We start from the raw sequence: 26,892 nt of genomic DNA on the forward strand, positions 1-26,892 counted from the left end.
TCTCTTTTAGGTACATATGATTAGCTTGCCATCTCTGGCATCATAAGCAGGGAGAGAGATGCCAGGGGCTGACCAGAATGATTCATCTATTGCCACAGGGAGGGTTCAAGTTGTTAAAATGCAAAGGTTAAAATGCAAAGGGCTTTGAACTTGGGCATAGCCAGAGCTTTTATTACAAAAGAGAAGCTCTACTGGTCTTCATCCAAATATTGACATTGAACAAAAATAACAGTTGCATGGGGTGTGGAAATTTCCAGAAATTTCAGAAAAGGGGAGGAGAGGGTTTCTCGAGCAGAAGCAGTTTGTTACAAGAGATATTAAACCCAAACTGGAGAGGTCTGTGCTACTTGCACAGATGTTCTAACATATTAACAGGTATCCCTGAGATTTGGATGGATAGAACTCATGACTGGAACATGACTAAAAGCATCTGCCTTATTTTAAAGAAATATGATAGATTAAACAGGCACAGACGCAAATGATTTGCATCATTTATAGAGGTAATATGCTCTTGAGGAAATCCAGGAACTAGAGATGGCAAATATGAGATGGTATATGTGGGTGAAAAAGCAAACATATGATAGGTAACTGCTATATTAAATTGTCACCACTTACCCAGCCTTGCTTATATTATTTTTGACATGTTTTCTTATTATCTGATGAGTTCTCCATATGGCCACAATTTCTGTGACTCCTTTTATTCTTCAGAAAAATTACTTATACTGGTGTCATTCAAATCTAATGCTTTATGATTTCCTCTTCTAAGTTAACCTATTTCTTATGAGGTCATTTCTATTCTAGAATCTCAAAAATAGGAGCTCAAACAACCTCACAAATAAAGCTAGAAAAATTCCCACAAAGTTCACTTAGAGCAACAGTAGTCATTGATCAGCAAGGACCCAAACTTGCCAGTAACTATGTTGAAGGCATTTGAAGTTGCTTCTTTCCTTGGTCCTGTTTATTATTATCTAAGAGTCTTTCAACATGGAAGACAAAATTATTACTGAATAGTCAGCAGGGTAGTATACTGAGTAAGAGCACTAGATTTTGGAGTTAGGAAGACCTGCTTTAAAATCCTACTAATAATTACTAGTCATGTGATCCTGGGCAAGTACTTAACCTCTCTCAATATCAGTTTCTTCACTGTAAAATGGGGGTAATAATGCACTTACCTCCCAGGTGTGTTATAGTAACCAAATGAGACAGCATATGTACAAAGGTTTACATAACCTTTGTACAGCACTTTAAAATGCTGTATAAATGCCTTATATTGTTATTAAGACCATTTGGTTGTCAAAGAATCCAGTTGTAATGAGCCCCACCAGCAGTTTGTGAAATCAAGCATCTGATTGGTTGCAGATTTGATGATACAATTGTATAATCTTACCTGAAGCATTAGCCTTTGACAATGGTATTTGATGCAGGTAAACCTAAGGTTCAGGTACAACACAAAAGGAAGGCTAAAAGCTTCTATCCAAGGATTTTTTCTATGGTCTTTAGAAAGATAAAATAAACTATCAAAACTTATCTTGGAAAAACTTACTGATGCAATAGCCACAGTAAAAGCCTATTTCATTGACAACCAACATCAAGATAACAAAAAGGCCATCACTAGTCTCACCATGCTCTGAATCATCAATGAGCCATCTATTACTATTATTGTTAAAAATGTGGATAGGTTTTCAGCCAAAAGAAATGTGTTGATGTTTGACTTGACTTTCAATTTCTTCATGCTCAGAATTGAAGATAATATCTTTGAAAGTAAACCCACAGCTAAGGATAACTGCTAAGTCTACCATTTCATTGCTAAATTCAAGAATAAGCACACACACACACACACACACACACAAAATCAGTGAGAATAAGAGAGCCATCTGTTACCTTTGTCCCACTCATGAATATATAAATTGTACCTTCTCTGCCAGTACTCAGAGCAGAACTGAGGTTGATTCCCTCTATGAAGTATTGACTTCTATGCCCTCTTCCCTGCTCTTTGAAGATATGTATGATAATAGTTTCTATGGCACACTAGACCCCACTGGGGGGAAAAAAATCTCTAAAGATGCAAAGCTGGTTAAAGTCATAGATCAATGATTTCATCCTAGTAGGTAGTTTCACTGACATCTCTGTTGTAGAAACTTTCCCAGGAGTTCTTCCATGCTAGGGAGCTGAATAAGAGTATCCATCCTGATGGGGCTCTTGCTTCTGGTACAATTGCCACTTTGTCTGGGGATAAATCTGAAAATGTTCAGAATTCGCTACCACCAATGGATGTTACTCCTCTTTCCCTTGGTACTAAAACTTCTAATTTCAATACCATCATATTTACCAAGCAGATATAGACCTTTTGCCACTTACTTATCAGTATTCTTACCCCAGTTAGTTAATAAATCTGAGAGCAGTGATAAAAGAGAATAAGCTACTTGGCAAATCTAAGCCCACAAAAATCCTCCCCCTTGCTCCTCTGATATTTCTCAGATTGAAGAGACCTCTGACACTGATAGAAACAGCCCTCTTCACTACCTACTATGTATAAGAGCACAGGCCAGAAGAATGAGATCATTGTCACCAAAGGCAAAGAAGATGTTAAACAAATGGTCTAGGAAACTGATAAATACAAGGCTCAAGATGAGAAGCAGAGACACCAGGTGCTTTCAACATAAAGGTCACAGTTGACCCTGAAAAACTTCAAGAAAAATTGGTGATGAAAATGAATAGAAGTTCCTTAATAAAAGCAGTGATATAATCAACTGGCTGAATAAGAATCAGACTGCTAAAAAGGAAAGATTTAACTTAAGCAGAAAGAATTGGAAAAAGTCTTCAATCTCACTACGATTTAGCACAGTGCCAGCACATAGCTTAATAAATGTTTGTTAAATGAATTAATGATGAATAAATAATTACTAAGTCACATCAGAATGTAGGGGGGATGCCCAGAGGTATGTGTGGTGGATTCCTAGATGCCCCATCTGATGGTTTCTTTTCTAGTCACCATTGGCAAGGTTGACAATGGACCAGAAGAGAGAGAGCAGCTCAAAAACTGAAGAACCAAAATGTTATAGTATAGTAACAGCTTTTTAAAAAAAAATCACATTTGAACTACTATGTAAATCCTGGACATTCTATATATTTGAATGAATATATACAAAGAAGAAGAAGTGAATACCATTGCACTTTACCAGTCTTGTAAACAAGTGGAAATGTGATACTTGTCCCAGTGAATAAGAATCTATTTAAAATTGGCATCATAAAAAAAAATTCCCACATGGAAAACACAAGGCCCAGTTTCCAAGGGTCAGCTACTGCTGCTCTCTGCAACATTTGCTCCCTCCTTCCCTTGCTGAAAAATGCAGAAAGTGCAGATCTCCTAGAAGCCAACTGGCAAGAGCTCAATTTGTTTCTAGGGTAATCAACTCTGATGCCTCTTGTATCCCTTTTTATATAGGGGTCAAGGAGCCCAGGCATCTTAAAAAATATATTTCTAGCCAATAACTATGGTGCTAAAATTCAGTCTTCTCTTGTGATCCCATGCAAGTAATACAGAATTCTAGTACAGTAATTTCCAGTATTTGGCACTTAGTAAGGTGTCTGTGTCTGGCATAATCATGAGTCTGGCGTATCCCTATAAAAGAGTTTGGGAAATGTGTAATGAACATAACAGGGATTCTTCTGTAGGCAGTTGTTCAAGTTATTAAAATGCCTCTCAAAGGAGTTTGAACTTGGGCGTGCCTAGAGCTTCTTTTATAAAGGGAAGCTTCCACTGGTGTCTTCATCCAAATGATGACATTTAGCAAAAATAAATAGTTCCTTAATCCTGCTTACCAGCTTCCACAGGGCCCCCAACCCCTATAAAAAGTTAGTCCCTGTCATAAAATCAACATTAGGACATCTGATTCTTATTGACCATTTCTCCTCTAAGATTAAATCTATTTGGCAAAGAATTGGAAATTGAGTAAATGCCCTGTATCTGAGGAATGACTAAATAAGTTATGGTATATATGTAATGGAATATTATTTTTCATAAGAAATGAAATGGCTGATTTCGGAAAAGCCTGGAAATTCTTTTTTTTAAATTTTTAATAGCTTTTTATTTACAAGTTATATGCATGGGTAATTTTACAGCACTGATAATTGCCAAAGCTCTTGTTCCAATTTTTCCCCTCCTTCCCCCCACCCCCTCCCCTAGATGGCAAGATGACCAATACATGTTAAATATGTTAAAGTATAAATTAGATGCACAATAAGTATACATGACCAAAGCGTTATTTTGCTGTACAAAAAGAATCAGACTCTGAAATATTGTACAATTAGCCTGTGAAGGAAATCAAAAATGCAGGTGGGCAAAAATATAGGGATTGGGAATTCAATGTAATTGTTCTTAGTCATCTCCCAGAGTTCTTTTGTTGGGCATAGTTGGTTCAGTTCATTACTGCTCCATTGAAACTGATTTGGTTCATCTCATTGCTGAAGATGGCCAGGTCCATCAGAATTGATCATCATACAGTATTGTTGTTGAAGTATATAATGATCTTCTGGCCCTGCTTGTTTCACTCAGCATCCGTTCGTGTAAGTCTCTCCAGAAGGCCTGGAAATTCTTACATGAATTGAGTGAAGTGAGCAGAACCAAGAGAATATTGTACACAGTAACAAGATTATGTGACGATCAACTATGATGGACTTGACTCTTTTCAGTAATGCAGTGATTCAAGGCAATTCCAATAGACTTGTTCATTATTAATCAGAGAAATGCAAATTAAGGCAACTCTAAGATACCACTACACACCTGTCAGATTGGCTAAGATGACAGGAAAAAATAATGATGATTGTTGGAGGGGATGTGGGAAAACTGGGACATTGATGCATTGTTGGTGGAGCTGTGAATGAATCCAACCATTTTGGAGAGTAGTTTGGAACTATGCTCAAAAAGTTATCAAACTGTGCATGCCCTTTGATTCAGCAGTGTTACTACTGGGTTTATATCCCAAAGAGATCATAAAGAAGGGAAAGGGACCTGTATGTGCCAAAATGTTTGTGGCAGCACTGTTTGTAGTGGCCAGAAGCTGGAAACTGAGTGAATGCCCATCAATTGCAGAATGGCTGAATAAATTGTGGTATATGAATATTATGGAATATTACTGTTCTGTAAGAAATGACCAACAGGATGATTTCAGAAAGGCCTGGAGAGACTTAGACGAACTGATGCTGAGTGAAATGAGCAGGACCAGGAGATCATTATATACTTCAACAACAATACTAGATGATGACCAGTTCTGATGGATCAGGCCATCCTCAGCAACGAGATCAACCAAATCATTTCTAATGGAGCAGTAATGAACTGAACTAGCTATGCCCAGAAAAAGAACTCTGGGAGATGACTAAAAACCATTACATTGAATTCCCAATCCCTATATTTATGCACACCTGCATTTTTGATTTCCTTCACAAGCTAATTGTACAATATTTCAGAGTCTGATTCTTTTTGTACAGCAAAATAACGGTTTGGTCATGTATACTTATTGTGTATCTAATTTATATTTTAATATATTTAACATCTACTGGTCATCCTGCCATCTGGGGGAGGGGGTGGGGGGGGTAAGAGGTGAAAAATTGGAACAAGAGGTTTGGCAATTGTTAATGCTGTAAAGTTACCCATGCATATAACCTGTAAATAAAAGGCTATTAAATAAAAGAAAAATTCCAATAGACTTGTGATGGAAAGTGCCAACCACATCCAGAGAGAGAACTGTGGAGACTGAATATGGATCAAAGCATAGTATTTTCACCTTTTTTGTTGGTGTTTACTTGTTTGTCTTTTAGTTTGTTTTTTTCCCCTTTTAATTTGATTTTTTTTTTTTTTTGCACAGCATGATGCATGTGAAAATATGTTTAGAAGAACCACACACATTTAATCTATATCAGATTGTTTGCTGTCTTGAGGAAAGAGGAGGGGGGAGGACAGGGAGAAAAATTTGGAACATGAGGCTTTGAAAAGGTGAATGTTGAAAACTATCTTTGCATGTATTTGGAAAAATAAAATACGATTAAAAAAAGATTAAATCTACTGCTGAGGATGATGATTGTCTACATATTGCTTTCAGGGAATAAGATTCACTCTTCTTTGTGATCAAGTGGCATTCCTGGTTTGAACACAGTAGTTATCTACTAAATGCTCTAGATTTGAATCCTGTCTCTACTTCTTGCTGCCACTCTGATCTTGGACAGATAAATACATCTTTCTGGGCTTCAGTTTTCACAAGTAAAAGTGAGGGTAGGTGCTATCATTATCCCCATTTTACAACTGAAGAAAGTGATATAAACTCAGCTTGAGTAATTTGCCCATAATTTGGGGTTTGTGACCGGATTTAAATTCAGGTCTTCTTCGACTCCAAGCCCTGTACTCTATCCACTGTGCTATCTACCTGCCTTGGTTTGGAGTAGATGATTCTTAGGATTCCTTCTGGTTCCAAATTCCACATATCCTAGCATCCTATATATCCTACAATATATCTATTCTGCAATATACAATTTACTATATGTCTGAACTATATGAAACTGAAGCAAACAGGGATAAGGGACTTGCCCAGGGTCACACAACTAATATCTGAACCCAGATTTGAATTCAGGAAGAGTTCCTGAGTTTCAGGAATGACTTTCTATTTACTAAGGCATTCTATTTACTAGGCCCTCTAGCTGCCTTCCAGAGATCTAATGTAAGTGAACCACAGAGATGCATTCATTTTTTTTAGAATTACTAGTAAACTAGTAAAAATTCCATCAACAACCATCCAGCAATGAGCCACCTGCTCATTGCCGAATAGACATGTTAGTGCTCAGTATTCTGAGACTACAGGGCCACCTACTGGTGGTTTAGCCTCGCTGATAAAAATCAATTCCCCTTTCCATTCTAAGAATTTAGGAGGCTGAGGGAAGGAGAGGCTTTCTAAACAAGGGGCCTATGCAGACCACCGGCCACAGAAACTCTGAAATGGGAAGGAATTGTAATTGAAAGTGGACTAGAAGGAAAGAGTTCACTTGGAAAGGGCCTCTGAGTGTACAAGTGGGCACTTAGAACCTACTCTAGCTGACAGCCCAAAACCTTATTTAGAGACAATGTCTCAGTAAAACCAGTGTGTGGACCACACACACACACACTACTCCTATACATTTTGCAGACTTTACATCAGTAACAGCGATAAAAGGATTGGAAATAAGCACCTATTAAGTACCAATTATCAGCCAGGTATTGTGCTAAGTATTTTCACAAAAATCTCATTTGATCCTCCCAATGGAGACTGAGGAAACTGAGTGAATGATTTATTCAGAGTCACAGAACTAAAAAATATGAGGCTAGATGTAAATTCAGATCATCCTCACTTCAGGCCCCGAACTCTATTCACTAAACCATCTAGCTGCCTAGAGAGATAATTTCCTGTTAGCTTGCTGCAGATAGAAGGGAAGTCTTTTAATTCGCTGCCAGACAGAACTGAGATTGAGCAATAAAGATTCCAACAGGGAAATTCAAGTTCCCCCTCTTCCTGAGTGGCAGGAAATAAAGGCAAGTGATATAAGAAGTACTGGATGGATAAAAAGTCAATGCCAGTGGCTTACTCTCTGCACTGGGCCTGACTTGTAGCTATGAATACAAAAATGGTGCCTCTGTTTCTTTCTCTTCTTCTTTGCTCTTCTTAGGCAAACAGAGGTTGAAACAGAAAGGATCAGGCTACAACCTTTTGAATTTCAAAAGGTCAGAAGAATCCCATAGAGGCAGGTGCTGAGCTCAAGAAAGAACCAGCTCTGAATGATCTCTTTTAACTTAATCTATCCATGGATCAACACAACAGCCTAGACCCCACATCCTTTACTCAAGAGAGTGACTATGTACAATGTAGTCGAAATTAGCTTAGGTGTGCGGGATGCTTATAGAGGCTGTTTTAATGGGAACCCATTTAACCCTAGAGACTAAAGTGATAGAGGGGAGAATGTGATAGAGGGGAGAATCCCCACCTTCTCATACTTGATCAGAAGAGAACATCACCTCAGAGCCTTCAGCCTGGTATATTAGCAGGTTTCATTATAGAGCAATAGAAAAATGTCACCAATGTTAAATGACACCCAACACTTTGTGGAATGACTTTGTAATGGTCATTTAAAGCAAGGCAAGTAGATGACACAGTAGATGTAGTGTTAGATATGGAATCCCCCTTCAAATACTGACTCAGAAAAACCAGACAACTCACTTAATTTCTGTCTGCCTCAATTTCCTTATTTAAAAAATGAGCTTAAAATAGAACCTATTTCACAAAGTTCTTGTGATAATTACATGAGATAAAATGAAGTGCTTTGAATACCTTAAATCCTTAAATGCTATTATTTAATCAGAGGAAAGGTCAGGATTTCAAAGGAAACATTATCTTTTTACAAAATCTGGATAACAGAATTCAAACTTCCTTAGATAGATTTTCTGACAATGCCATTCATATGAAGAAATACCAAGTGTATTTAAAAAAGCCCATCCCTCCCCTTCAAATGTCCATGACAACATGTGCATCATGGCCCTAATTTATCCACATCTGCAACTGTTGTCCATGGATATTATCACATTGTCCATCTTCTTCCCATTTCTGGCTGGTGACCTCACCCTTACTGCTAATTTCATTGTTAAGTACAGTACGATGTGATGTGACAACTGCTACTTTTTGGAGTCAGTGGATCACAGTTCTAATCTAAGTTGTGACACTGAGCATTTCACTCTACTTTAAAAAAAATTTTTTTTAAGATTTTTATTTTCAAAACATATGCACGGATAATTTGTCAACATTGACCTTTGCATAGCCTTGTGTTTCAGATTTTCCTCTCCTTCCTCCCCTCCCCTCCTCTAGATAGCAAACAATCCAATACATGTTATTATACATGTTAAAATATGTTAAATCCATATTTTATGTGGATTTATGTGTAAATATATAAAATTTACACATTTTATGTGTAATATGTATAAGCATATTTATACAATTTTCTTGTTGCACAAGAAAAATCAGATCAAAAAGGAAAGTAAATGAATCAGAAAACAAAAATGCAAATGAACAACAACAAAAAGAGTGAAAATGTTATGTTGTGATCTACATTCAGTTTTCCCAGTCCTCTCTCTGGATGTAGATGGCTCTCTTCCTTACAAGAACATTGGAACTGGTATCAATCATCTCATTGTTGGAAAGAGTCACGTTCATCAGAATTGATCATTATATAGTATTGATGTTGTATACAATGGTTCTGTTCATTTCACTTAGCATCAGTTCATGTAAGTCTCCCCAGGCCTCTCTAAAATCATCCTCCTGATCATTTCTCATAGAACAATAATATTCCTTAACATTCATATACCATAACTTATTCAGCCATTCTTCAACTGTTGAAAGCCACTCAGTTTCCAATTTCTTGCCACTACGAAAAAATGCCACAAATATTTTTTCACGTGACTTCACTCTCCTTCTATGTTCTTTAACATAAAGGGATGATGATCTGACTTCCCTTTCAACTGAAGAATTTTCTAGTTGTGTAGCTTTAAGTAATTTACGAATCAAAAATCCTATTAAGTATGGCAAACCACCAAGAACATAAGCACTCTCTTCCTCCCCCATTAGAAATATTTACACTACTCTGAATTGTTTGTCTTTGATGTTGCTCAGCATAAGACTCTGGCCTTCTGCCTTACATTTTTGGTCTGGCTTCTATAGTCTTACAACTCCCTGAATCCCAAGCCAGCCTTCAAAGTTAGGGTTTATTACCAAGCTTTCATTAATATGTCTCTCCCTATTGCCACATTCATATTCACAGAAACTGTTTGGGTTGATCACTTATATAAGTACTAAACCTGTCACCATCAGATGGGTGGGCCAATGCAGGCAAACCACTAACTAAAGCAGCAAGAATTCATCTGGAAGGACAGATAGGTGACATGTTTTTGGCAAGTCTGACTACCACTATGACTTTGGCCACCTCCTCCCTTCAGACTTGAATGGAGATACTAGGACTCTAAATCCAAGGGCTTTGGGAATTTCACTACCCTCTCCATGGCCCAGCCCCTGGTCCAGTTTCCAGCTAGGGCCTCACAGATAATCACTAAAGGAGCAGTCACTATTAAGAATGGGCCTAACCTTCCTAATCACTACTACTAGCAACTGCAGACAAATTGATGGTTGGATAGTAGGTCTAAGAGCCCTGGATGCCATAGCGTCTCCCAAATCCCGGGTCCTGTTTCTAGCCCAGCCCCAGCATCCATCAGCTCAAGAAGAAACCCACATGGAGATGCAGTCATATCAGCAGTCCCTTTCTGAGGATGATCCAGGGACAGCCACTGAAGACCTGGCCACCAAAGCACTCAGCACTGTCATATGGCTCAAAACATGGTCCTTCAGAAATAGCTTCAATGACCTTTTATGTCCAAGTATCCCACCAGAGTATATTTGACTATAGACATTTTACTCGCACATTATGGAAGCTTCCCCTCCATTCTCTGTCATTCTATAGGACCTAATAGGCTTATTCATAAATTAAAAAAACAAATATAGCAGTAGCTGGTGACTACCAGGGTGGTGTTTAAGCAAGTGTATTCTTTTTATCTTTTTTATCTTAGGATGGCTGCCACTTCAGTGCTGTTAGCTGGAGCAGCCCCCCTGCCTGAACCAAGCCACTGTAGTATCACCTCCCATTTTTTAAGGGCCAGAGTGAATTCACATTTAATTTAAGAAGCAGAACTTCACTTTTACAACTGACAAGGGGCAGGTGACTTTTGTGATGAAGAATTTGGGAAGCTACTGTCCTGGAACAGCTAGTTCCTTTAATGAAAGAGGGGAGCTCCCTTCTTGGGAGCTAGTAGTAGGAAAAGGCAGACTTCCTGGGTGTTGGGTATATCACAAGTAGGACACAACTGCAGTCAAAGTAAAACTCTTGTGGAAAACATATGTGGAAGTGGGACATAGAGACTGGAGATATCTTGTATATTATTGATAGCTTGTATCATTAAACAGCACTAATATATTTTGTGGCAGTTAAGAGACACAGTGAGTTCAGGGCTTGTAGAGAGGAACAATCCTCTTCCTGAGTTCAAAACTAGTTTCAGATATTAACTAGCTGTGTGACTCTGGGCAAGTCACTTACTCCTGTTCGCCTTACTTTCATCATCTGTTAAATGAGCTGGAAAAGTAAATGGCAAATCACTCCAGTACATTTGGGTAGTGGATTATCACATTGTACACGTTCTTCCCATATTTGGGCTGGTTTGAATCAAGTTATGTTAAAAGGGGTACAAAGACTCACTGAAGAAAGTAATTTTTTAAATTAGAATGCAGTAAGTGGAAGTTAATGGTTACTTGAAATTCCAAGAAACAATAAAACAAAACCAAAATAGAAGAAAATATGAAATATCTCATTGGAAAAAAAAAACAACTAATCTGAAAAATAGATCAAAGAGAGATAATTTAAGAATTACTAGACTACCTAAAAGTCATAATAAAAAAAGAGCCTATATATCATCTTTAAAGAAATTATTGAGGAAAACCGTCCTTAAATTCTAAAATCAGAAGGTAAAATAGACATTTAAAAAATCCACCATTCACCTCCAGAAAGAAATCCCAAAATAAAAAGTCTTAGTAATATTAAAGACAAATTCCAGAGCTCCCAGATCAAAGAGAAAATACTGCAAGCAGCCAGAAAGAAATACTTCAAATACTATGGAACCATAGTCACAATTATACAAGATCTACCAGTTCCTACATTAAAGAATCAAAGGGCTTGTAATATGATATTCTGGAGGGCAAAGGAACCATGATTACAACCAAGAATCACCTACTCAGTAAAAATGAGTATAATTCTCCAGGGTGAAAAGTGAATATTTAATGAAATGGAGGACTTTTCAACATTCCTAGTGAAAAGAGCAGAGCTGAACAGAAATTTTGGCTTTAAAATACAAGACAAGAGAAATATAAAAAAGTAAACAGGAAAGAGAAAATATAAGGGATTCAGTAAGGTTAAACTATTTACATTCCTACATACTTGTAATTCCTAAATATTTTGTCATTATTTGGCATTTAGAAGAAGTAGATAAATAGATAGATAGATAGACAGACAGACAGACAGATAGATAGATAAAATGGATATGAATTGACTATGATGAAATAGCATCTAAAAAAAAACATTAGGGGCAGCTAGGTGGCACAGTGGATAGAGCACCAGTCCTGTAGTCCAGAGGACCTGAGTTCAAATTTGGTCTCAGACACTTAACATTTTCTGGCTGTGTGACCCTGGGCATGTCACTTAACCCCAATTCCCTCAGCAAATATAATAATAATAATAATAACAATAACATTAAAGGGTAAGAAAGAAAAATGCATTGGGAAAAGGAGGTAGAATGGGGTAGAATGTCTGACATAAAAGAGGCACAAGAGAACTTTTACAGTGGAAGTGAAGATGATAGATGTAACAGACAATCTTTGAACCTTATTCTCACTGGAACTGGATGAAAGAGGAAATAACATACATACTCAATTGTAGAAATCTATTTTAGTAGGAGGGGAAGAGGGTGGGAAGCAGAATGATAGAAGGGAAGGTAGATGTGGGAAGCAGTGGTCACTTTTGAGGAGGGACAGAGTGAAAGGAGGGGGGAGGGAGACAGACAGAGGCAGAGATAGAGACACAGAAGGAGGGAGGAAGGGGGAGAAAGAAAGGGAGAAAAAGATAAATGGGAAGAATAGAATACAGGGAAATATTCAATATTAATAACTGTGAAAAATGTTTACAAATTTCTCTGATAAAGGCCATTGACTCAGCAGTACCACTACAAAATCTATATCACCCCCAAAAAATTTTAAATGGGAAAGGACCTATATTACAAAAATATTTATAGCACCTCTTTTTTGTGGTGATAAAGAATTAGACACTGAGGGGCTGCCCATCGATTGGGAAATGGCTTAACAAATTGTGGTATAACAATGTAGTATTTTCACTGTTTTTGTTGTTGTTTGCTTGCATGTTTTTCTTTCTCATTTTTTTCCTTTTTGATCTGATTTTTCTTATGCAGCATGATATTTGTGGAAATACATATAGAAGAATTGCACATGTTTAACATATATTGGATTACTTGCCGTCTAGGTGAGGAGGTAGAGGGAAGGGAGGGAAAAAATTGGGAACACAAGATTTTGCAAGGGTAAATATTGAATATTATCCATGCATATATTTTGAAAATAAAAGACTTTAATTAAAAAAACTATGGTATGAGATTATGATGGAATGCTACTATGCTATAAGAAACAATGAACAGGATGCTCTCAGAAAAATCTGGAAAGACTTCTATGAACTTATACAAAGTGAAATGTGTTGTGTACAAAGTAACAGCAATATTGGATAAATCATCATAAATAACAGCAATATTGTCATATGACCAGTTGTGAATAACATAACGGTTATTACAATGATTCAATATAAATGATCCAGGACAATTCTGAAAGATTTATGATGAGAAATGCTATTCATACTTAGAGAAAGAACTGAGAGTGTCTGAATAGAGTTTAAAGCATACTTTTTTAAACTTTATTTTTCTTGATGGATTTTTTGCGGGTCTATATTTTCTTTCACAACATGACTATTATGGAAATGATTTACATAACTATACATGTATAACCTATATCAAATTGCTTGCATTCTCAAAAAGGGAGGGTGGGGAGGGAGAAAAGGAGAGAATCTGGAATTCAAAGTTTTCCAAAGAGATGTTAAATATTGTTTTCACACATAATTTTAGGGAAAATAAAATTGAAAATAAAAAAATGAAAACCTGGAAAGACTTAACATTAACTGATGCATAGTGAAGTGAGCAAAACCAGAACAACATATGTATACAGAAACTGCAATATTATACAATGATCATTATGAATGATTTAGCTATTCTCAGCTATACAGTGATCCAAACAATTCCTAAAGAGTTGTGAAAAATGCTATCCCTTTCAGAGAAAGAACTTCTGAATTCTGAATGAAGTTTGGAACATACTTTTTTTTAAAACTTTGTTTTTCTTTTTTTCATTTTTAGTTTGTGTTTTCTTTCACAGCATGACTAATATGGAAATATGTTTTGCTTGACTGCACATGTATAATCTATGTCAAATTATCTACCTATTCAATGTGGGGAGAGAAGGGAGGATGAGAATTTAGAATTCCAAATTTTCAAAAGATGAATTAAAAATGTTTTTATACTTAATTGTAAAGTATTTTAAGATGAATTTTGTTTATATCTTTTTGCATCACCTACACTTCACCCTGAAATTCTCATCTTGTCTCTAAAAGGGTTCTTCCTTATTTTAAAAAATTAGCTTAAAAGGGGGAGAAAAAATTTCAGCAAAATCACATTGAAAAAAGAATCTAACGTGCAATATTTTACATCCATGCACACTAACTCCATAAATTAGTAGGAAAATGTATCTTCTCATTTATCTTTCTTGGGATAAAAATGGAATCTCTGGGCCAAAGGGTAAGGACATATTCCTTACATCCTTTTCAAGATTCCAAAACACCTTCTAAACTGGTTGTTTTAATTCAAGCTCCACCAACAATGAATTAATGTAACCTGTTTTTAGACAATTCTTTCAACAAAAAACATTCTCAATTTTATCACTGTTACTAATTTTCTAAATGGTAAAATTTCAAAGTTGTTTTGATTTATGTTTCTGTAATTACATTTATTCATGATTTGGAACATTCTTTCATGTCATTGTCATATCCTTTGATCATTTCCCTTAGCAATGGTTTTTGATCTTACATATTTCTGTTAATTATCTATAGATCTTAGATACCAGGTCCTCATCAAAGACATTTGATAGAAATATTTCTTTCCAGGTGACCATTTTTATCCAAAATGTATAATTTTGTTTGTGCAGACATTTTTGAATTTCTTTTCATCAGAAATATCTTCTTTATCTTTTGTAATTTCCTCTCTTTGTGAACTGATTCAACCATTTTGGGGAGCAATATGGAATTACACCCAAAGAGTTACTAAACTTCCTATACCTAATACCACTTCTAGGTCTGTTGGCCAAGATGATTATGGGGAAAAAAAGGAAAACAGTCTATATGTTCTAAAGTATTTATAGCAGCTCTCTTTATGGTGGCAAAGAATTGAAAACTGAAGGGATACTTATCAATGGAGGAATAGCTGAATAAGTTGTGTCATATGATTGTGATGGAATGCTATTACTTTGCTATAAGAAATGACAAGCTCAATGATTTTAGAAAAACATGCATAGACTTGCACAAAATAATGAAAAGCAAAATGAGCAGAATCAAGAGAACATTATATATAGTAACAACAATATTGTTTTAGGAACAACTTTGAATAAATAAGTCATTTAAACTATTATAAATGTCCAAATTAACAAAGGACACATGAAGATATTATTGCACTCAGAGAAAGAAGTAATGAATAGAAGTACATATAGAATGGTTTTATATACACATGTATGTATGATATATACTTATCATTTACATATGTATATATACATATACACATACATACACATACACCCACACATACACATACTTGTTCCTAATAATAGCTGTCTCTAGGGTGGAGGGAAGATAGGGAAAAGGAAGAAAAAAGGGGGAGGAAAGAAAGTTATATGATAATTTCATTATATATTTAAAAGGAATAGGGAGTTGAACATAACAGATTTGCAGTTTCATGTACAATAAGCATTAAGTGCTTACTCTGTATCAGATACTATGCTAGACAGTGGAGATATGGACAAAAAATGAAACACTCTGTCCTCAAAAGGTTTATATTCTCCTATAGCTCCTGTATATCAGCATTATATATTAGTATTTTCTGTAAGGGTTTCCATGAATAAGAAATTCATGATTTGCAGCCAACCTGTAGTCTTTCCAAACTTAACCAGACTGGTCTTTAGTAAAACATACAAATCCTCATCAAGCCTCTACTCAAAGCCTTTCTAGTTTGGTTGGGACATTTCTGTTCTGGCATAACTTCAAAAAGCCCAGGATCACACCAACAAGAGAAATAAGGACAATTTTAGTGGCAGGGTTAATACTAGCAGACATATCAGAAATCTGAGAATGCTACATATCAAGGCAAACTGATTGTTAAACATTTACCCCTTGGGATGGAAAATGCTATCTGGATGCAGATAGCAAACTATGTAGACTGAATGTGAATTAAAACATAGCATTTTCACCTTTTTGGGTTTTTTTCCCTTTTGGCCTGATTTTTCTTGTAAAACATGAAAAATATGGAAATATGTTTAAAAGGATTGCACAAATTTAATCTATATCAGAATACTTGCTGTTTTGGGATGGGGAGAGGGATAGGGGAGGGAGATAAAAATTGGAACACAAAATCTTATAAAAATAGATGTTGAAAAATATCTTTACATATATTTGTAAAAATTAAGGAAAAAACAGTAAAGAAAACAAATAACCACAAAACTATTTTAAAAAATTATTCCTACATGCATTTTTGTATTAAGATCTTATCTATGATATGTCAGGATTTTGTTTGTTTGTTTGATTTGTTTTTAGGAAGGAGTTTTCTAGGATTGAAGGGAGATGGATGTCTTCCACTGGAAATGATAAAATGATGACAGTTGCATTAAGCAAGTAGCCTGGTGTCTGATATTGTTTACTGAAGTTTAATCATAGATAGGTAGCCACCTTCTTATTGATTAAAAATTTCACTTTGCAAAAGGAAGAGAAATGGATTTGTTTAGATATCAATGGGACAAAACCTATGAGAGAGAAAAATATGAAACCACTGGACAGATGCAATAAGGGAAAAGGAATTTTAATGCTTCTCAGCTCAAGGGACGTGTACAGCTACAGATGTATATAGTAAAAATGATCCTACGTGACCAGGGTCAGATCATATTGATCACAATCAAAAGAAAGGCTGATAGGGTACTGGTATGTCCCAGGGGTCATGCCCATTATTGTCTAGATCCCATATGGGGGCATTTAGTGGATGAATCAGGCCCTCAGTTGAAAGGTCACTGATAATTTAAGATTAGGGAAGTTACCTCCCTAGTCTTTCCAGGCTAACATATGTTGGACCTGCTCAAGCTTGAGTTATGACTCTAACTCAGAATCTCCAAATGCTTAAAATGTGAAAAGCCCAAGTTTCTCTTCACCTCCTGGAGCCTTACATGGAGTATTCTTCTTCATTATGCATTTTTGAAGAGGATCAATGACATCATGAGGCTGATGCCTTGACTTGCAAGTGAACTGAATGTAATTTCCAAAAAGTTTGAAAAATTCTATATTTTAGAACAAACTGAAAAGTCCGGGTATCTGCCCTTGAACTGCACAAAAGACCCAATAAAAATTTGAATATATGTTTATGAATATATATGTTTGAAAATAAACATATGAATACATGCTTGAAAATAAAAGTTTGAAAAATTGTATCTGCTGCACAGTGAATTATGGAGAGGTTCTAGAATAAAATCCTATAAATTAAATCAATTCCTTGGATTCGAACAATAACAAGAGTCAAGTGTGAAGCTGGAGTGCTTAGCTAACTAGCTGCAATACCAGCATTTACCACAAAGAGACACTGCTGCATCATTCTAGAGCATCCCCACAAATTTATAGGGTTGAACACTATTTCATTCCTGTGTATTGGCTACTGGATACCTACAAGGAGCGGGGTTGGCCAGGAATAATTGTTGTTTGTCCTTCGTTCTTGAAGAAGACGAGGAAAACAAGGAGGGAGTGCCATGACATGCAAATTAATTGGATTTGAGAGAAGGAGGGCTGTGCAAGGTCACCTGCCTCCCTTTGTCCTCTGGAGCTATCTGGGTCCATTGACCAGATAGAGATCAGGATGACTGGAGATGGCCCTCTGGCCAAAAGTATGACAAGCATGGATTTTGCTTGAGGGTGGGGAGGTGAGAAAGCTTCACACTGAGATAGGAGATGGGGTAGATAAGGAAGCCATAATCTCAAGAAAGCCATTTTTTCTTAAAAGTCTTCATCAATCAATCTATATCAATCAGTAAATAAAGAATCATTAAAGGCCCACTATATTCCAGGAACACAAAATCATGTAATAGAAGATGTTTCTTTAACAGATGAGAAAAATGAGGTCCAGAGAGAGAGAGACAGATTTGTTCACATGTGCATAACTAGTCACCTTGGTTTGTTTGGTCACAGTCAACTGAATTATTTATCTGTTCTGTGTTCTTGTATTTGTTAATGGGCTCCTGTGTGTCCTTTGAATCTCATTCATTTTTGGGGGGAGAGGGTGCAGTAAAGATTGTCTCATACAGTTCTCAGAAAATATACTCTTATGCACCATTGGGGAAACCGACACATGAGCCATTCTTAGACTTTATTTAAGATATTTTGCAGAATTCTTTAGTAGCTATTGATAAACTCTTTTAACTTCTTTGCATATTCTATGGTATTTCCATGTATTCTATTATGTTGCTTGCAAAAAACAATGTTGTTATCTCTTTAAAAAAAAAAAAAAGATATTTTGCAGGGGCAGTCAGATGGTGGGGTGGATAGAGCACTAGTCCTGAAGTCAGGAGGATCTGAGTTCAAATCTGCCCTCAGACACTTAATACTTCCTACTAGTGTGACTTAACCCCAATTGCCTCAGGGGGAAAAAAAGGTATTTTGCTCAAAACTTTTATTCTGGAGTTGAGGCATGAGCTAAACAGAGATAATGACTTCTGGAGTAGAACCAAGAAACACTGTACATAGCAACAACAAGATTATACCATAATCAGTTCTGACCCTAAGGTTCTTTTCAATAGTGAGGTGATTCAGGCTAGTTCCAATGATCTTGTGATGAAGAGAACCATCTGCAACCAGAGAGAGAACTGTGGGGACTGAGTGTGGAAAACAACATGGTATTTTCACCTTTTTGTTGTTGTTTTCTTGCATTTAGTTTTCTTTCTCATTTTTTTTCCTTTTTTGATCTGATTTTTTTTTTTTTTTTTTTTTGCACCATGATAATTGTGGAAATATATAGAGAGGAGTTGCACAAGTTTAACATATATTGGATTACTTGCTGTGGGGGGAGGGGGAGAGGTGGGGAAAGGGGGGGGGAATGGAAGGGAAAAATTTGGAAGACAGGATTTTGCAGAGGTGAATGTTGAAAATTATCTGTGCATATGTTTTGAAAATAAAAAGCTTTAATAAAAAAAAAGAGGGAGCAAGAAAGAAATAATGGCTGTCTTGGAGTTGGTGTGACCCTGGTGTCCTTGGGAGGCCTAAGGGAATAAGTATCACTGAGAGAAGCAGGTGGTTAAGAGGAGAACTGCATTTGTCTTGTGCACAGGTGGGCAAATCTTGATTCCTCAATTTATCATTGAGATTAATGTAGCAATGCCATCTTGATTTTTAAAATGCAATTTAAAAAAAAAGCAAAAACAAAAACAAACCATGAGAAAAATCCTAAGGCATTTTTCCAACACCAGCTGATCAAAAAAATATTACATCAGTTCTCTCCTTCTAGGCAAAGATGCACAATGGACAACCTAGTAGATATTTCTTGATGCTGATGAGATAGTTACTTCACTTTAATTCAAAATCCTGCTCTTGTTGCTAAGGTTTCAATTTTAAAATTACATAATTTCTACTTCTAAGGAGTTTTTAATTTGCTAGAGAAGTTTACAATCTGGTTGAGTGTCCCTCTCATTGGAGAATGAACCTTAAATCTCCTTATTATCAACTTAATCCCCATTACTCTCCAAGAACACTAAACTCACACAGATCAGGTTCAACTTTGAGGCTGATTACAATGGGGTCACTATCTCCTTTGGCTCATGCTTCAAATCCAGAGTGTGGCTCATGTTGTAGGTTTTACCAGCAGGGGGTAATAATATTCATTATGGGTATTGTGTACAGGACAAATTTTATTTCCTCCCTCCCTCCCTTTCTTCTTCCCTCCCTCTCTTCCTCCCTTCTTTATTTTTTTGGAGAGTAATGGAGTGGGAGGAAGGGAGGTTGTAAAGGAAAGAGAGAGGGAGGAAGGGAGGGAGGAAAGGAGAAAGGGAGCAAGGGAGAGAGGAAGGAAGGAAGTGAAAGAGGAAAGGAGGGAGGGAAGAAGGAAGGAAGGAAGGGAGGAAGGAAAGAAAAACAGTTAAGGCTTTGAATGAAGAAGATGGAAAATGGGGAATCCAAAATCCTGTGACACTGCCTGAATTAATCGAGGGAAAGCAGAGCCCTGATTGGAGCTTCTGATCTTTCCTCCAAGCACACTATGACAGTGGGGCAGATGCTGACATCAGCATGCTCGTTTCTATTGCTGGCTGCCTCTGGCTCAGAGTAATCATGGGAGGGTGTGGATGTCAAGATCACTCATTCACAGCTGAGATGCGTGGGCCTCCAGGGAGGAAGGCAGTAGTTGTTTAGCAGCTTGGAATAGCAATACATCATATTTTTTAATGATGATCACTCTGTTTTTCAAGCTTTTGGACACTGGTGGGTGTTACTAAGCCAAATACCAGCACATTAAAAGAGGGTTTACAAGTTTTAAATCTGTCTCTCATGGAAAAAATGACCATAGAAATCAAAGTTGGAAAGGAGGACCTCAAAGGTCATCTAGGACAACACTTTCTGAACAGGAATTTCCTAAAATATTCTCGGTGAGTCCAGCTTCTACTAAAAAAGCTTGAATATTTTGGAACCTCCCACCCGTTCCTCTATAAGGCAATTCTATTTGCTTGGGAGTTTTTCCTTACATAAAGTTGAAATCTGCCTCTGAGAATTTCTACACATGCTGCCCTCTAGGACTAAGCACAATCAATCTATTCCCCTTGACATTGCAAAGTTCCTTCAACTGATGGTTTTATGACACAGGACCTCCTCCAAATGTGCTCTGATCACAGCAGAATGAGTAAATTTGTCATGTCTCCTACTCTGGACATTACTTATATTTGTCAAATGTTGTTTGTCCTTCCTTCTTAAAGAGGACCATGACATTAGAAAAGTGATACTGTGACTTGCAAATAAATTGGATTTAAGTGGTGAAGGGCCTCATTTTCTCCTCCCCAGCCATCTGGGTCCAAAGGCAAAATATAGATCAGGTTGACTGGCGATGACCTCAGATGCAGTAAGAGAGTCCTTGGCCTTTTTAAGCTAAGGTCTTTCCTAAAACTGAGGCAATGGCCTGATCAGTGATTAAGATGAGGTAAGAAATGAGGCAGAGAATGGCCTGTCCTCAACATACCTTGTTCTGTCCTTTTTTCCAGGTGAAGAGAACACTGCTAAATGAATAAGGGACTCATTAGTCTGTTTCTTAAAACAAGGTAATACTATGTAAAGGAGAAATAAAGCAATCACCAATACTAATGCACTAAGAAAAAAAGGCTGACAATTTTTTATCTAATTAAATGCTAGAAAGGCAAAGCAGCATACTGGAGAGAGGACTTGCCTCACAGTAATAGGATAAAGCTTAAAGGGACCTAAAAATCAACTAATCCTACTCCCTCATTTTACAGATGAGGAAACTGAGAGAATCAAGTGTGACGAGGGTTTGAGACCTTCTTCTAACATGTATTAGCTGTAATCTAGGGCAAATCATTCAATCTTTCAGTGCCCCAGGTACTCTCTTATGACAAAATTGCTAAACAGTTGCCCATCTATCTTAGAAGAAGGGATTCAAAGAAATTCCCTAATTGAAGTCACAGATCTAAACCAACATCACCCCCCCAATCTTGTTAGCTCTCCTGGTTTCATGTCACCCACAGATTTGAAATTTTTTAAATGTTCTATGTAATAATAATAATAGCATTAATATAGTACTTTATTTTTAAAGTTTCTTGAAGTTCTTTTTTTTATAGCTTTTTATGTACAAGATATATACATGGGAAATTTTTCAGCATTGACCCTTACAAAACCTTCTGTTCCAACTTTTCCCCTCCTTCCCCCCACCCCCTCCTTTAGAGGGCAGTTAGATATTAAATATGTTAAAGTATATGTTAAATACAATATATGTATACATATCCATATAGTTTATTTTGCTGCACAAGAAAAATAGGACTTAGAAATAAGGTAAAAATAACCTGAGAAGGAAATAAAAAATGCAAGCGGACAAAAACAGAGGGAGTGGAAATGCTATGCTGTGGTTCATACTCATTTCCCAGAGTTCTTTCACTGGGTATAGCTGGTTCTCTTCATTATTGAACAAATGGAACTGATTTGGTTCATCTCATTGTTGAAGAGAGCCATGTCCATCAGAATTGGTCCTCATATAGTATTGTTGTTGAAGTATATAATGATCTCCTGGTCCTGCTCATTTCACTCAGCATCAGTTCATGTAAGTCTCTCCAGGCCTTTCTGGAATCATCCTGCTGGTAGTTTCTTAAAAAACCATAATATTGCATAACATTCATATACTATATAACTTATTCAGCCATTCTCCAATTGATGGGCATCCATTCAATTTCCAGTTTCTAGCCACTACAAACAGGGCTGCCACAAACATTCTTGCACATACAGATCCCTTTCCCTTATTTAGTATCCCTTTGGGATATAAACCCAGCAGTAACACTGCTGGATCAAAGGGTATGCACAGTTTGATAACTTTTTGAGTATAGTTCCAAACTGCTCTCCAGAATGACTGGATGCATTCACAATTCCACCAACAATGTATCAATGTCCCAGTTTTCTCACATCTCTTCCAACATTCTGCATTATCTTTTTCTGTCATCCTAGCCATTCTAAGAGGAGTGTAGTAGTATCTCAGAGTTGTCTTAATTTCATTTCTTTGATTAATAGTGATTTGGAGCATCTTTTCATATAGCTAAAAATGATTTCTATTTCTTCATCTGTAAATTGTCTGTTCATATCCTTTGACCATTTATTGATTGGAGAATGGCTTGATTTCTTATAAATTAGAGTCAATTCCCTATATATTTTGGAAATGAGGCCTTTATCAGAACCTTTGACTATAAAAATGTTTTCCCAGTTTATTGCTTCCCTTCTAATCTTGTCTGCATTCGTTTTTTGTACAAAATCTTTTTAATTTGCTATAATCAAAATTTTCTATTTTGTGATCAATAATGATTTCTAGTTCTTCTCTGATCACAAATTCCTTCCTTCTCCACAGGTCTGAGAGGTAAACTATCCTATGTTCTTCTAATTTATTTACAATCTCATTCTTTATGCCTAGATCATGAATCCATTTTGACCTTATCTTGGTGTACGGTGTTAACTGTGGGTCAATGTCTAGTTTCTGCCATACTAATTTCCAATTTTCCCAGCAGTTTTTGTCAAACAGTGAATTCTTATTCCAAAAGTTAGGATCTTTGGGTCTGTCAAACACTAGATTGCTATAACTGACTCTTTTGTCTTGTGAATCTAACCTATTACACTGATCAACTAGTCTATTTCTTAGCCAATACCAAATGGTTTTGGTGACTGCTGCTTTATAATATAGTTTTAGATCTGGTACAGCTAGGCCACCTTCATTTGATTTTTTTTTTCATTAGTTCCCTTGAAAGTCTTAACCTTTTGTTCTTCCAGATGAATTTTATTGTTATTTTTTCTAAGTCATTAAAATAGTTTTTTTGGGAATCTATTGGTATAGCACTAAATAAATAGATTAGTTTAGATAGCATTGTCATCTTTATTATATTCGCTCAACCTATCCAAGAGCACTTAATATTTTTCCAATTGGTTAGATCTGACTTTATTTGTGGGTAAAATGTTTTGTAGTTTTGCTCATATAGTTCCTGAATTTCCTTTGGCAGATAGATTCCCAAATATTTTATACTATTTGCAGTTACTTTAAATGGAATTTCTCTTTGTATCTCTAACTGTTGGATTTTGTTAGTGATATATAAGAAGGCTGATGATTTATGTGGGTTTATTTTATATCCTGCAGTTTTGTTAAGTTGTGGATTATTTCTAATAGCTTTTTAGTAGAATCGCTGGGGTTCTCTAAGTATAACATCATATCATCAGCAAAGAGTGATAATTTGGTTTCCTCATTACCTATTCTAATTCCTTTAATCTCTTTCTCAATCCTTATTGCCAAAGCTAGCATTTCTAATACAATATTGAATAGTAATGGTGATAGTGGGCAATCTTGTTTCATTCCTGATCTTATTGGGAATGGTTCCAGTTTATCCCCATTACATATGATGCTTACTGATGGTTTTAAATAGATGCTACTGACTATTTTAAGGAAAAGTCCATTTATTCCTATTCTCTTAAGTGTTTTTAATAAGAATGGATGTTAGATTTTATCAAATGCTTTTTCTGCATCTATTGAGATGATCATATGTTTTTTGTTAATTTGGTTATTGATATAGTCAATTATGCTAATAGTTTTCCTAATATTGAACCAGCCCTGCATTCTTGGTATAAATCCTACTTGATCATGCTGTATTATCCTGCATATGATTTTCTTTTTGCTAATATTTTATTTAAGATTTTTGCATCAGTATTATCAAGGAGATGGGTCTACAATTTTCTTTCTCTGTTTTCAACCTACCTGGTTTCGGTTGAAGTTCTTTTTTTTTAATATTTATTTTTAAAAAGTTTAGTTCCAGGGGTAGGTAGGTGGTACAGTGGATAGAATGCCAGCCCTTAAGTCAGGAGGACCTGAGTTCTCAAGTCTCAAACACTTAACATTTCCTAGCTGTGTGACCCTGGGCAAGTCACTTAACTCCAATTGCCTCAGGGGAAAAAAAAAACAAATGAAAAAAAATTTAGTTCCAATTTCTCTCCCTCCCTTCAGTTCCTCCCCTCCCCTTTGATAAAGCAATATGATTCCCATTATATATGTGACATCATATAAAACATATTTCTATGTTAACTAAGTTGCAAAAAAAGAAGCAGCAAGAAAAATATAATACAATATGATATAAATCAATCTGTATTCAGAGTTCAATAGTCCTCAATATGGAAGTGAATAGCATTTTCCATCATGAATCCTTTAGAATTGTAAATCATTGTATTATTAGAATTGCTAACTCTTTCATAATTGATCATCGTGGCAATATTGTATCACTGTATATATAGTGTTTTTTTGGTTCTATTCATTTTACTTTATATCAGTTCATAAAAGTCTTCCCAGATTTTTCTACAACTATTCTCTTCATTTTTTATAGAACAACAGAATTCTATCAAATCATATATCACAATTTGTTCAACCATTCTTCAGTTGATGGTCATCCCCTCAATTTCTAATTCTTTGCCAACATAAAAAGAGATGCTATACATGTTTTTGTACATATAGGTACTTTTCCTTTTTCTTTGATCTCTATGGGATATAGATCTACTATTGGTATCACTAGATCCAAAGGGATACACAGTTCTTAATTAGTCTCCATAATGGTTGGACAAGTTCATAATTTAACCAATAGTACATTAATATACCTTATATAGTACTTTAAGATTTAAAAGGTGTTTTACAGTTTAACCTTTATAAGATTGCTTGCTGTCTTGGGAAAGGAGGAGAAGAGAGGGAGAAAATTTGTAACACAAGGTTTTGTCAAGTTGAAAACTATCTTTGCATGTATTTGGAAAAATAAAATACTATTGAGAAAAAAGGAAGGTGCTTTACAAACATTATATTTTCTTCTTGCTACAGCTTTGAGAGGTAGGTGCTATTATCTCTATTTTACAGATGAGAAAACTGTGACAAATAGAACTTAATTGATTTGCCCAAAGTCACACAGCTAGTAAGTATAGGAGAGTGGAATTGAACTTAGTTCATCTTGATTCCAGGGCTCTATCCACTTTAGGGAACATTCAACATATTTTCCAAAGCCCCCCTGAATCTTTAAAATGGTCATGTTAGAGCAAATGACCCCTAAATGGCCTGAGTTGTGGCTGCTGAGTCCTGAATAAGGTAGTGCCTATGACAAGCTATGACCAGTAAGCTATATAGTCTCTAAAGCTTATCCCCACAAGAGACCTAGGTAAGGTGGCTTGGTCTCTGGAGCTATTGCCAGGAGGTCCCGCAGGGCCAAACCCACTAGGAGTTGGGCTTGGTAAATCCTGGATGGGGTGGAAAAGTGGAGGGGTTCTGACTCATAGGCTCTGAATTCTGTGGTGGAAGATAAGTACTTTGAGGGCAGGCAATGTGTTTTATTTTATCTTCATACCCTTGCTGCCTATCTTGGCACTTAGCAATGTTGCTTCATTCTCAAAGAGAACCATGACATCAAGGAGGAAATGCCATGACTTGCAAGTGAATCATATTTAAGTGAAGGAGGGCTGTGCAAAGTCACCTGCCTCTCTTTCCCCTCCAGAGCCATCTGTGTCTGGTGGCAAGATATAGATCAGAATGACTAGAAATGGTCCTGGATTCTGGGGGAGACCTTGTCAACTTAATAAATATTTATTGGATGATCTCTAAAGTCCTTTACAGATGGGGTCATGAAACTAGAACTGAAAAGGACCTCAGAGTCCAGTCTTCTCATTTTACACTTGAGGAAAGTGAGCCCCAGACATGTTGTGATTTGCAAAAATTCACACAAGTAGCTTGTGTAGACTTGAACCCAGATCCTCTAACTCTAGATCCAGTACATTTTCCATTGGTCTACCAGGGGTCCTCAAACTTTTTAAATAGGGGGCCAGTTCACTGTCCCTCAGACTGTTGGAGGGCTGGACTATAATAAAAACAAAAACTTTGTTTTGTGGGACTTTAAATAAAGAAACTTCATAGCCCTGGGTGAGTGGGATAAACGTCCTCAGCTGCTGCATTTGGCCTGTGGGCCATAGTTTGAGGACCCCTGGTCTACACTGCCTCCCAATGTTCCATATTGTTAGAATTCTATGCAGACTGTAAAATTTGATGATCCTTCTATTTCTCTCATTCTTTTCCAGATTGCCCTCCTGATCCATCTTCACAGACTCTTCTCTTCCATGTCATAGAAATTT

General features: G+C 36.4%; 1 pseudogene; it reads left to right on the forward strand.

Moving 5' to 3' along the window:
• The first annotated feature begins 10,137 nt into the window (after positions 1-10,137).
• Positions 10,138-26,892, forward strand: part of LOC100930477 — an 89,122-nt pseudogene continuing 72,367 nt past the window's right edge.

Source organism: Sarcophilus harrisii, chromosome 2, assembly GCF_902635505.1.
Source record: "Sarcophilus harrisii chromosome 2, mSarHar1.11, whole genome shotgun sequence".
In the NCBI taxonomy this organism is placed as follows: Eukaryota; Metazoa; Chordata; class Mammalia; order Dasyuromorphia; family Dasyuridae; genus Sarcophilus; species Sarcophilus harrisii.